The sequence below is a fragment of the Octopus bimaculoides genome, chromosome 11, assembly GCF_046866305.1.
Source record: "Octopus bimaculoides isolate indiv1 chromosome 11, ASM4686630v1, whole genome shotgun sequence".
NCBI classification, from domain to species: Eukaryota; Metazoa; Mollusca; class Cephalopoda; order Octopoda; family Octopodidae; genus Octopus; species Octopus bimaculoides.
In genome coordinates, this window is record NC_142938.1 from 11723276 (window position 1) to 11735920 (window position 12645).

The 12645-nt window shown below is 33.8% G+C and overlaps 1 long non-coding RNA gene across 3 annotated transcripts in view; it reads left to right on the plus strand.

Annotated features, from left to right (window-relative positions):
* Positions 1-11159, plus strand: part of LOC106879735 (uncharacterized) — a 199195-nt gene extending 188036 nt beyond the window's left edge. For 2 of the 3 annotated variants that reach the window (XR_016243761.1, XR_016243760.1), the window contains exon 3: positions 10571-11159. This is a non-coding gene — a long non-coding RNA (uncharacterized LOC106879735). The remainder of the gene's footprint in view (positions 1-10570) is intronic. The other variant, XR_008265155.2, reaches the window with a different exon arrangement.
* The last annotated feature ends 1486 nt before the right edge of the window (positions 11160-12645 follow it).

Below are 12645 nucleotides of genomic sequence, written 5' to 3' on the forward strand. Positions count from 1 at the left end.
CTTTTAGCATCTTTTATATGGCAATAAGATTTCGATTCATTTCCGGTCTATAATCGCTAAAGTTAGAAAGCGTCGGTACTACATTGGATGGAATGTAATAACGTGAAAGCAGAAGGGATCTCCGTCGTTGTCGTTGATGGTAATTCCAGTTGTTCGATCAACTTAACAACCTGAATAAAGTTTTACGTGAGTGAATTTTGCATAGATGCGCGTTACCCCCTGTAGAAATCCTTAAAAAAAAACCCCACAAAGTAATCCCTTGATTAAGTTTAGATTTGAGTTTGATAAAGTTTGGGTTTGAACCATAACAGTAATACATCTAACGTGCTTCCGTACAGTTTCTTCTGTCTGGTTCCATCCACAAGGATGCTTTGAAAGTATGGTAACATATTTGCCGAAGATGACATGCTGTGGAATTCGAAATGTGGGTCTCGTGATTATGAAAAGCATTTCTTATCCATTCGCGATATAAATTTATAAACACAGATACACATACGATTATGAACGCGCGCATACATACATCTATATGAATATATTATAAACGCACGTCTCGAGAAAGAGACAGAGTTAGATGAATACATGGCTTAGAGGAAAAGGAAGAGATATATGTGTATATTGTTTAAAAGGTTAAAATTTTACCTACTAATGTACAGAAACGTACAAACCCGAATATCCATACATATACATAGTTACATTCGTACTTACATGTACACAGACATGCAGATACACTCTCTCTCACACACACACACATACATGGAAATATGTATACGCATGCACAAACACACATATACACACATATAGTTACATACGTACGCTTTAGTAAGTGTGTGTCCGTGCGTTTGTATGTGTGGTGTGTGTGTGAGAAAGAGAGAGTGTGTATGTGTACGTGTGTGTGTATTAAGCCAATATAAAATGACATTCAAGTAAAACAAAGAAATAATGAGAAAGAAAGAAAACGAAAGAGAGATTGGAACAAAACAACAAACTTGGCCACTTGAAAATTACTATCGTTATCTCCAGTGCGCAGACGCACGTATTCTATCTCTTCAGTTATCAAGATGGCTACAATATTGCTTAGATGAACTAGCATGGTGACATACCGGAAATGAGGAGAAGTATAACTTGACATTTAATCGGAAGTTTCAGGAATGACAGTAAGAAAAAAAAAAGAAAGAATATAATAATAATTATAATAAATATAGTGATAAATAACGCCAACAGAATGTTGTAAATCTTGTCACTTCATGTTCTTGTTTAGCCCCAGGGTAATTATGATGCATCATGCCTATGATCAAAGAATGGTTTTGCCGACGTAACTATCGTGTTTTGTTTATTGTCGGTGTTGTTGTGCATCAAATATAATAAAGCAGAGTAGAAATTCTTGCTTGCTCGATGAAATATAATTTACTAATATAATTAGCAGTGTGTCTTCGTCTCATTTTGTCCGCCCTCACTGATATCCATATTGAATGTAGTTAGATTTTCTATATTGATGGGATTACAAAGGTGGTGTTTGTAATTTTGAGCTGCTTCCAAGGAACCATACAATGAATTCAGATGTCTACTGTCAACAACCAATGAAACTGGGGGAAGTAATAAAAAAAGTGGCCAGAATAAGCAAACCATAAGAATCGTGTTCCACCATCACAATGCTAGACCACACACATATTTGCTAACCAGTGAAAAATTATTGGAGCTTGGTTGGGAAGTGATGTCCCATCCAAGATATAGCCATGAGCTTGCATCACCAGATTACCATTTATTTCGAAGTTTGCAAAATTCTGTGAATGGTAAAACTTTCAATAATAATTATGACCTGAAATCGCACTTGCTTCAGTTTTTGGCTGATAAAGGCCAGGAATGATATTAGCACGAAATGATGAAATCGTCAGAGAGATGGCAAAAAGTCATCGAACAAAATGGAAAAGATATAATTTATTGAAGTTCATTCTTTGTATGACAAAAAGAAAACAAAACAAATGACTTCTATTTCACATTAAGAAAACAAAAATGACTACCTTGTCAGGTCAATATATATATATATATATATATATATATATATATATATATATATATATATATATATATATATATATATATATATATATATATATATATATATATATATATATATATATATATATATATGTATATATATATATATATATATATATATATATATGTATATACATATATATATATATATATATATATATATATATATATATATATATATATATATATACATATATACATATACTTATATATATATATATATATATATATATCATAAGATAAATATAATATAATATTATATATATATATATATATATATATATATATATATATATATATGTATCTATCTATATATATATATGTAAGTTTGCATGTATATATAAATATGTATGTATGAATGTGTGTGTGTGTATTGACAGATAAAGAGCTTGAGAGGTACGTACGCATACATATACATACATGTGTTTGTGTCAATGTGTGTGCGTGTGCGCGCGCGCGTGCGTGTGTGTGTGTATGTATGATATATATATACAAACATATATAGATGCATACATACGTATATATGTGCATACATGGGTGTGTGGCTGAGAGAGTTATATGTTTGTGTGTGTGTCGTATCACATGACGTCCTCTACCTTCAAACTCAGCTGCACACCTGTGTTTCTCGAGCAATCCTTTAGACAGAGCTGATCTATTTTATATATTAGGGGTCCTCTTTGAGCGAAAAAGGAAATTCCTAAGTGATCACTTGATCTGCCAGAAACAGCTTCACTCTTGTTGTTGTGTTTCTTGTTTTTTCTTCTACTTCTTCATCTACTACTACTACTACTACTACTACTACTACTACTACTACTACTACTACTACTGCTGCTGCTGCTGCTGCTGCTGCTGCTGCTATTGCTATTACCCTTCCACCAGCAAGCTTACTTTCAACTTTAATTTCTTTCCTTATTTTGTTATCTGTTTCACACACATATACATATGTTTGTATGTGAATTTGCATATAATGCATACTCACACATTTATATAAACAAAGACACATAGATACACATACGCAAGCACACGCACACACACACACACATACACACATATATATATATAAGCTAAAAAGCTAGTTCTAAAATTTCTCTAAGAGATGATCTCAGTAGTTGTACTAGAAATTAATTTTCGCATATATATACATATATATATATATACATATATGTACATATGTATAAATATGAATATAAATATATATATATATGCAAATATATAGAGATATATATACGTATATATACTGGTATAGATGTATATATATATATATATATATATATATATATATGTATATAAACACACATGAACTCACACATGTATATATATATGCGCATGTATGCGTGTATGCGCAATCTTGTATATGTGCCAATATATATAAATATATATATATATATATATATATATATATGTACATGTGTGTGTGTGCGTGTGTATGTGTGAGTGCGCGCGCGCGCGCGTGTGTGTGTGTTTGTGTGTGCGTGTACTTTTCTTGTAGTAAATTTTCAATTATTGAGTAGTTATGTCCCCATTTTTCCAATTTCCTTTCAGCCATATATCTTCTTTCTACCTCACGTTCTGACCTCATTCTGTTTCTCAACTTTTCTTTCTCCTTCTCTTTCTCCGTTTCCCTCCCTCCCCATCTCTCTCTGTCTTTCTATCGCTTGCCCTCCCTCTTCCTTTCTTTCTTTCTTTGTTTCTTTCTTTCTCTCTCTCTCTCTCTTTAGCTCTTCCTCCTCAGCCCCTATTCCCCATTGATTCACTTAATCTCTCTTAATTCCAAGATTTGTACATAGTGTTCTTTACAAAATATAAACACACACTCATACAAACATATGTATACATACATACGCACAGCATATATATATATATATATATATATATACATATATACACACACACACGCAAGTATGTACACTCACATATACACATATAAATACATGCATATATATATATATATGAGTATTTGTGCGTATGTTTTTCTTTGCATGTGTGTATAAAATGTATATACACATATGTATATAAGTGTGTATATATGTATGCATATATATATATATATATATATATATATATATATATATATATATATATATATATATATATAATCACCCGCATACATGCACATATACTTGTTAGCGTATATAATTTTCTTTACGTATATATGTACCTATATATGTACATACGTCTGTATGTTTGTATATATGAATATATGTTTGTATGACTTCCAACCTACCACTAATCGAATACCGTACTGCACGCCGCCGTTCGTTCCAGCGTGAACGACTTGGAAATCGGCCAAAGAAGCCATTCCATTGAATAGTCCGGGCATTTCCTATTCTTGCTAAACCGGAAATATTTCGTTCGATCTCTGTGAATTAGATAAGAAAGTATTCGTTATATTTTACTTGAGCTCCGTGTGATTTCATAGTTCTTTGATTGGCTTTCATATACATGTGTATATATATGTGCCTATATGCGTATATATACATATGTATGTATGCGTTTATATATATACATACATACATACATACATACATACATATATGTATATATATATATATATATATATATATATATATATATATATATATATATATATATATATATATATATATATGTGTGTGTGTGTGTGTGTGTGTGTGTGTGTGTGTGTATATGTATTTTTTCTATGTATATGCCTTTATGTATGCGCGTGTGACCATGTATATATGTGTGCTTATATATATATATATATATATATATATATATATATATGCCATCTTAGTAATGCAGTTATCTCTGTCTGGTTGTAAGTATGCTTGAAGTATACTTACACATAGGAAGGCACCTAGGAAGCTACGCATTCGTAAATGGCTATGCATATATATTCTCTTATATAGATAGATAAATACATGCATAATACATAATATTAATATATACACAATATTATTATTATTATTATTATTATTATTATTATTATATATATATATATATATATATATATATATATATATATATATATATATATATATATATATATATATATATACATACATAGCTAGATAGATACGTACATACATACTCACACACACTCACACACACACACACACATACATATATATATATATATATATTCATATATATTCATATATACAAGTATATATCCATATATACTTGTATTTATATATATACGTGTGTGTGTGAGTGTGTTGTGTGTATATTACATGAGCTCATGATCGTCCAGTGTGTTGGATGTTGTTGAACATCGCTTATCACATTGCCCTTTGCATCAATATACCTTTCGAAAGATGCCACCCTTCTGGCTAGACGCATAGGTCAATGTCTCCCTTGGTCGGAAGACTTATCTCTTGAAGTGTTACTCAAGAACACAACACGCGACTGCACTGGGAATCGAAAACACAATCGTTAAGTCTCGAGTGCGACACACTTAACCACGAGTCTACGCACCTACGCGCACACACACACACACACACACACACACACACACGTGTGTCCACGTATGCATGCGTTTGGGCGCCTGTGTAATCTCTTCCGGATCGGAATTTTATGTTTGATTGTCCACTCGCAAGTATGGCGAGATTGTAAATAAAATGTTTTAAAAGTAATTTTGTGTTTCTATTTCTAAACGTAATCGTAACACCACAGCCACAAAATTACACGAACCACACACACACACACACACACACACCTAATTTCAAGTAGATTAATATCAATTCCTGTGCTAAGGCAGCACGTTTCTTTCTTAATCTTTACGTCAGCCTCGATGAAGCCGATTTATTCTCGAAAGTTCATCAACCAGATTAGGCTGCCTCTATTATATTATTTTATTAAAGTTGTACATTTTTAAAAGTGGATCTCTTTTAAGATATCACTTTGCTATTTGAGATCTGTATTTTTTAGCAGAACAAGCTACAACATAGAAGCTCCCTTGTTGATTCAAGAATGATTTTGTATGGAACCAAACTTAAATTAGTGCTGTCTTAAGATATTCGCACACAGGTTGGTCACCTGGGGATAAAACGGTGTTAGTGATTTAATGCTAATATATGTATGGTGTAAATTACCATCCATATATAATTACTCTAGGGATCCATGAATTTCTTTGCCTGGGCTTTTATAATGCTGCTGAAATGGTTCCACATTATTATTAGTAGATTGTCCCAAATACAATTACATTGGTCCCCCAGAATAGTCGTTGATGGGCAGATATACACAGTGGAAGCACTATTTCGTATCCAGATGCAAACGATACTCTACCTCATTATCTCTTTATATTTGGACAAACTAAGGAAAGAATTGTCAAGTGACAGCTTTATACGAAGGAAATAGCTTCAAAATGTACACAAATCTCAACTTAGTACATTAAATGATGTGATTCTGGATGTACCAAAAAATCCAAATGGCTATGATGGGAGTATATTTTCTTATATTTCCGTATGGTCTAGTGGTTAGTACGTTGCACTGACGATCGCACTGGTGGGTGCGTTGTCTTCTTGAGCAAAACAACCCATTTCATGCTGCCCTGCTGTCATTCGATATCACACACACACACACACACACACACACACACACACACACACACACACACATATATATATATATATATATATATATATATATATATATATATATATATATATATAGGGAGAGAGAGAGAGAGAGATAGAGAGATGTATTATGTGTGTATATGTGTGTGGAGGGTGTATGTTTGTGTATTGTCAGCGTATTCAAATGTCAATTGGTCTGCGAGATCCCATATGCGGGAAATTCCGTTAGAAGTTTTCAGTGCCAGCCGCAAGCGATTAAATTGACTGATATCCAGTGAAAGGGCAATGATTTCGATCTCATGTTCTTCATACAAACAACAATTATCGTTACTTTTCCAATGTTGAATGTGAAAAACTTTGAGAGGTACAAAGAAGGGAACAAAGAAAGGTGTCTCCTTGTTGGAATAATGTATGTAGAAGAATCATTTATATCATACTGAGATTACTGAGGAATTAAGCATGATAACAGAGGGATAAACCAATTGGATTGAACCTCCGCGTATCACGTCTATCATCATCATCTACTCGTACTTTTCCTTCTTTTCTCTTCCTCTTGCTTGTTCTGTTTCCTTGAAATGTAGTCCACAGTTTAAAAATTGTTGAGCATTCAACATTGGTTCATCTGATTCTTCATTGGCCTCTATCAGTGGAGAGCTATGTAGCTTCCCATAATGTTGTTCTGCATCAAATTGGGTCGTTTTATAGAAATTCAGGCTCGAAAGTCGGTAAGGTTCCAGCATTGGTAAGGCTCGACAGTTAGTCAGATTTGAACTCAGAACCAAATATCGCAATATATTTAACTTCGTCTGACAATTCGCCATTTTTACATCTGCCTGGATTTTCAATCTGGCAATAAATTACAAAATCTCCTCCCGCCCCATCCACCAAAAGAAAAAAACACTGAAAAGCGTAACTCTACACACCGGAGCGAATTACTATGATCTTAAAATTGCGAATTTTGCGAGAAGTCTAAGACCGAGGACTCAGCGAGAATGCTAGTGTTTGGCTTTCATGCCCTTCTAATAGCATTTTATAAGCAGATTAATTTCAATATAGATACTTCAGGCAATCATACTTCTCTAAATACCATTTGTTCCTCCATATGAGCGTTACAACTTCCGCAACAATGTAGGACGTTCGTAAAACATGAGTAATTATATTATTGTATAAACAGAAAGATTGCAATAAATCAGTGTCACAAACAAGATTGAAATCTGTTGGTCACTGCGAGTACAAGATGAGACGCTATTTTGCTGAATTAGCTTGTCTTTCTTTACATCAATCATAGACAAAACTGCCATTTAATGTGTGCTGCGAGTCTACACAATAAAAGACAGGATAATTTAGCAAGACAAAAGCAAGAACGACCTAAAGAAATATATTATTATGTGAGTGTTAGAAGCTGCAGAAATTACAATATTGTATATCTGAAATAAAACATGTGAGACAATTTATACATTAACAGAAACTAGTAACCGTATATACATACATACATGCATACATATATACGTCCAAGCATTCATACACATACACGCGTGCACATACACATATATATACGTACGTACATACAAACAGACAAACATACATGCTTACATACATGAAGAGTGCTTAAAAGTTCCTGGCTTTAAGGGTATCGCGAAAGGCCTGGTTGGAAGACCAACCTCCAGAGTTCTTTCACAGGACTTGGAAAAACTGAAGGATTACTGCAGGAAGTGTTTGAGCCTGAGAGGGGAACATGTTGAATACAATTCTAATTAACTGATCCTCCTTTACTTTCTATTACCCAAAGCCAAGAACCAAAAAGAATATTATTTCCGTTAAATTTTTGTACTCTATAAATTTTTAATTCATTCAAATTGTATATTGTATATCTTTCACTCCTCCTCTTATCTTTGTAAAATTTCTTCGTCACACGCCATACATCACTATAAATTTCCCGTTTAACTTTTCTCTGAGTTTTTCTCCATCACTTTGACCCCTTGTGGCTAATAAAGAACAGATCCCTCTTCTTCTTCTTCTTCTTCTTCTTCTTCTTCTTCTTCTTCTTCTTATTATTATTATTATTATTATTATTACTATTATTATTATTATTATTATTATTATTATTATTATTATTATTCCATGTATAATAAAATCAGCAATAAAATTGAATCTCAATGTAATCTGAATGTTCCCCACTGGGATCAAGATTCTTGTTTTAACTCGTAAACAGAAAAGATCAATTCAACATAATTATCTCCGTCACTCTGTCTGTCTGTTTCTCCCTCTCCCTCTCTCTCTCCCTCTCTCACTCTCTCCCTCGGTATAACATTTCCTTCTTTTTAACCATGACATCTCGTTTTTTCTTTCAATTTAGTTCAGTTCCTCTCTCTCTCTCCCTCTCTTTCTCTGCGTCTATCTCAAGCATTCTGTCTCTCTCTCTTTCCCTTTCTCTGCGTCTATCTCAAGCATTCTGTCTCTCTCGTCTTCTTGTTCAATTTCACATCGTGGCTGTTGGTTTCTCTATGTCCGTCCGACATCAAATAATTCCACGATTTTTTCTCTTTAATTTTTTTTTCGTAGGACCCTTCCCACACAACCACACAAACACACATACACTCCCACAAACAAAACATACAAACATACACACAAATCTTAGAATTTTTGTTATTTACTGAATCTGTTCCAAACAATTTTTTCTTTCTTTCCTTACAAACGCTTACATACATTCTCCTTTCTACGCAATGTATTTTCCTCTAGCTCTCTTCAATCTTCTATGTATGCATGTATATGCACATATGTGCACTGTTGTATGCGCACGCACACGCACGCACAAAATACATACATACATACATACATATATATATATATATATATATAATCGTTAAAGAGGACAACAAACGTTAAGGCAAGACAAACATCTCAAGTCATATACATTATTATTATTGGAAAAAATTGAAAGTCTTACAGCTGTTTCTGAGATACCCCAGAGTATGGGATATCCCCTCCTCATTTAGAGCATTTCATACATATGTATATACATACATACATACACATATATATACACACACACACACACACACACACACACACACACACACACACACACACACATATATATATATATATATATATATATATATATATATATATATATGTATGTATGTATGTATGCAGCGTTACTTCAGTCAAACAAATTCACTTCCTGGTGCTTTTCCATCCTGAAGTTTTTGAATTACGATCGCAAGTGTCTCACCATCAATGGTGTATGTCTTTGGACAATTATGTCTTTGAATTTCTTCTAGTCACATAACATTTCGGTCAAGCTGCTCTTCGCTGCATATTTTCTCCATGAGTCTATCTTCTCGCGAAAGAGAAACTATGGTATTTACATCTTCTCTTTTGACGTCTCTGTACACCGCTGCTTAGGTAAAGGGTAAAGACACCCCATTAGATCATGAATAAATATGGGATTGCACCTTGAAGGTTACTCCCTGAGGCACAAGACCAAACAAGGTTGTTTATGAAAGTGCAAAAGTTGCCTATTCATACCAGTCTCCCACTTCAACGCCACTGATGTTACCCAAGAGAAAGGCAAATGGGCCGATACAGCTTGTCACCAGTGACGTTACAAATCATTTCTACAGCTGAGTGAACTGGAGCAATGTGAAATAAAATGTCTTGCCCAAGAACACAACACACAGCTCGGCCAGGGAATCGAACTCATTACGTCATAACTGTGAGCCCGACGCCCTAACCACTGAGCAATGTGCTTTGACACTGCTCCATAGTTCCGACTAAACCTTCGGTTTGTATGTTTTCCTTTCGGTTAAGCTCTTCCGATGTCAGAGTAGCTCATGTACGACGACAATCAAATCAATGTTCTATTATTGCTATCTCCAAACATTAGTTCTGTCTCCTTTACTTTTCTGTTGCTAAGACGTATAACGATGTGCTTGTTTGCCGTCTTATTTATGTATTTGTATATCTTCATTCAGGGTCGGCGTTTCATTTCGTCTCTACTCGGAATTTCTCAACACGTGACACAACTCTGGCAATGGAAAAGAAAAGAAATACTGTCGCCTGATGAGTCTCGCACGTGACGAGAAACTGCATAGCGGAACGGCGAAGTGAATCATCAACTACAAAGAAACATTTATACAAACATTTATAAATATATATCTCTATTTATATATGTATCTATATACCTAGATATATACATATACATGTATTCTGTATCTGTCTGTCTACTTCTCACTATCTCTCTCCCTCCCCCCTCTCTCTCTCTCTCTCTCTCTCTCTCTCTCTTTCTCTCTCCCCCACTCTCTGTTCAGTTTCTCTCGCTGAGATATATATATGAAAAGCAGGGGCTAAAAAAATGTATACATGTATAAATTTGTCTTCTTTTCATACTTCGCTGTCATATGTAAACTAGAACAATTGCTTGGACAATTAATAAAAGCATAAAAATATAAAAGAAGTAAAAGAAATAAAATGTATATTTATACAAATACATAAATTACAATGTTTACTGTAAATTTGTTGTGCATTTCTTTAATCTCTTGACAATTAATTAAACAAAGGCACTCGCAAATTTAATATATTTCCCAACACAATTCTAATGATTTTTTGGGGGCTTGTTTTTGTTTTTGAAATTTCATCTCTCTTCTATGTATAGCGTTTTGCATTCATTGTCTTCGCCATTGTTGCTATCGTCTGTTGATTTTAATTAGAATTACACGGTAGAAGAACAATTGTTATTGTTAATATTGTTTGTATATTTTCTTATTATTGGTTTTGCTTTTACAGTTGTCGTCATCGTCGACTAGAAGATGCATAATAAGATTCCCTTCAGCTGTGCTGGCAATCCCGAATTACATATTTTTCCTATTGATATAATTGAGTATTTGTGCAGTCTTCATTATTCAAAGTATTCGTCTAGCTGTTTTTACTTTTGTTATTGTTGATTAGTCCTCGGCCAGCTCTGATCCATTAGTTCTACATTAAAAATATATCGTAGCTATGAACACCCCGCCCCGCCACGTATATATATATATATATATATATATATATATATATATATACATACATACATACATACATACATACATACATACATATATATATATATATATATATATATATATATATATATATATATATATATATATATATATATATATATATACAGGATTGGCCAAACGTCAGCGTATAGTAAATCGAAACCTTTTAATTCCAAGATTTATGTTATGTCTAACAACTGAATAAATTTAATAAAAGCACCTAAATATGAAACATCATGAAAATTGTTTAAACTGAAATCTTCCTTGAGTGACACATTTTCTCATTCGAGTCAATACAGAATTACAGATTGTATTTATGGAATTTGTATTTGCTGTCGATGGACTTCTGGCCAACGGTATATATGGAGGTAGTTAGACTAAAGTTTTAGAGGTCTCTGGTTGAATAACAGTTATCGAGCATGTTGTAATTAACATTTTTCTCTTTAGGCACAGGCATAGCTGTACAGTTAAGACCATCACTTTACAGCCATGTGACAGGGCAGGTGTCTTTTACGATACCCGTGGGCTGTACTATTGTCTTATGAATGGATTTGGTAGACGAAAGCTGTGTAGAATCCTATCCTATAGTTACTCATATACATTTGTGAAGTGGTTTGAGCATCGGGGCTTACAATTATGAGGTAGTGAGTTCGATGCCCGGGTGCCAAGCTGTATCAGCCTTTGCCTTTCGTTGGATAACATCAGTGGCGTGGAGAGGGGAGATTGGTATACATGGTCGACTGCTGGTCTTCCATAAACAACCTTGCCTGGACCTGTGCCTCGGGGGGTAACTTTCTAGGTGCAATCACATGGTCATTCATGACTGAGGGGGGGGGGGGTCTTTATCTTTACCTTTAAGTGATTATGTATGAGTTTGTGTCTGTGTTTTTGGTTGTGTCTGTCCCTACACAGTCTTCACAAACATTGTTTTATTAATGCACCAGTAAACCAACAGTTCGACAAGATACACTGGTAAAAGAAGCATCAGACTTCAAAATAGTGTTCCGATT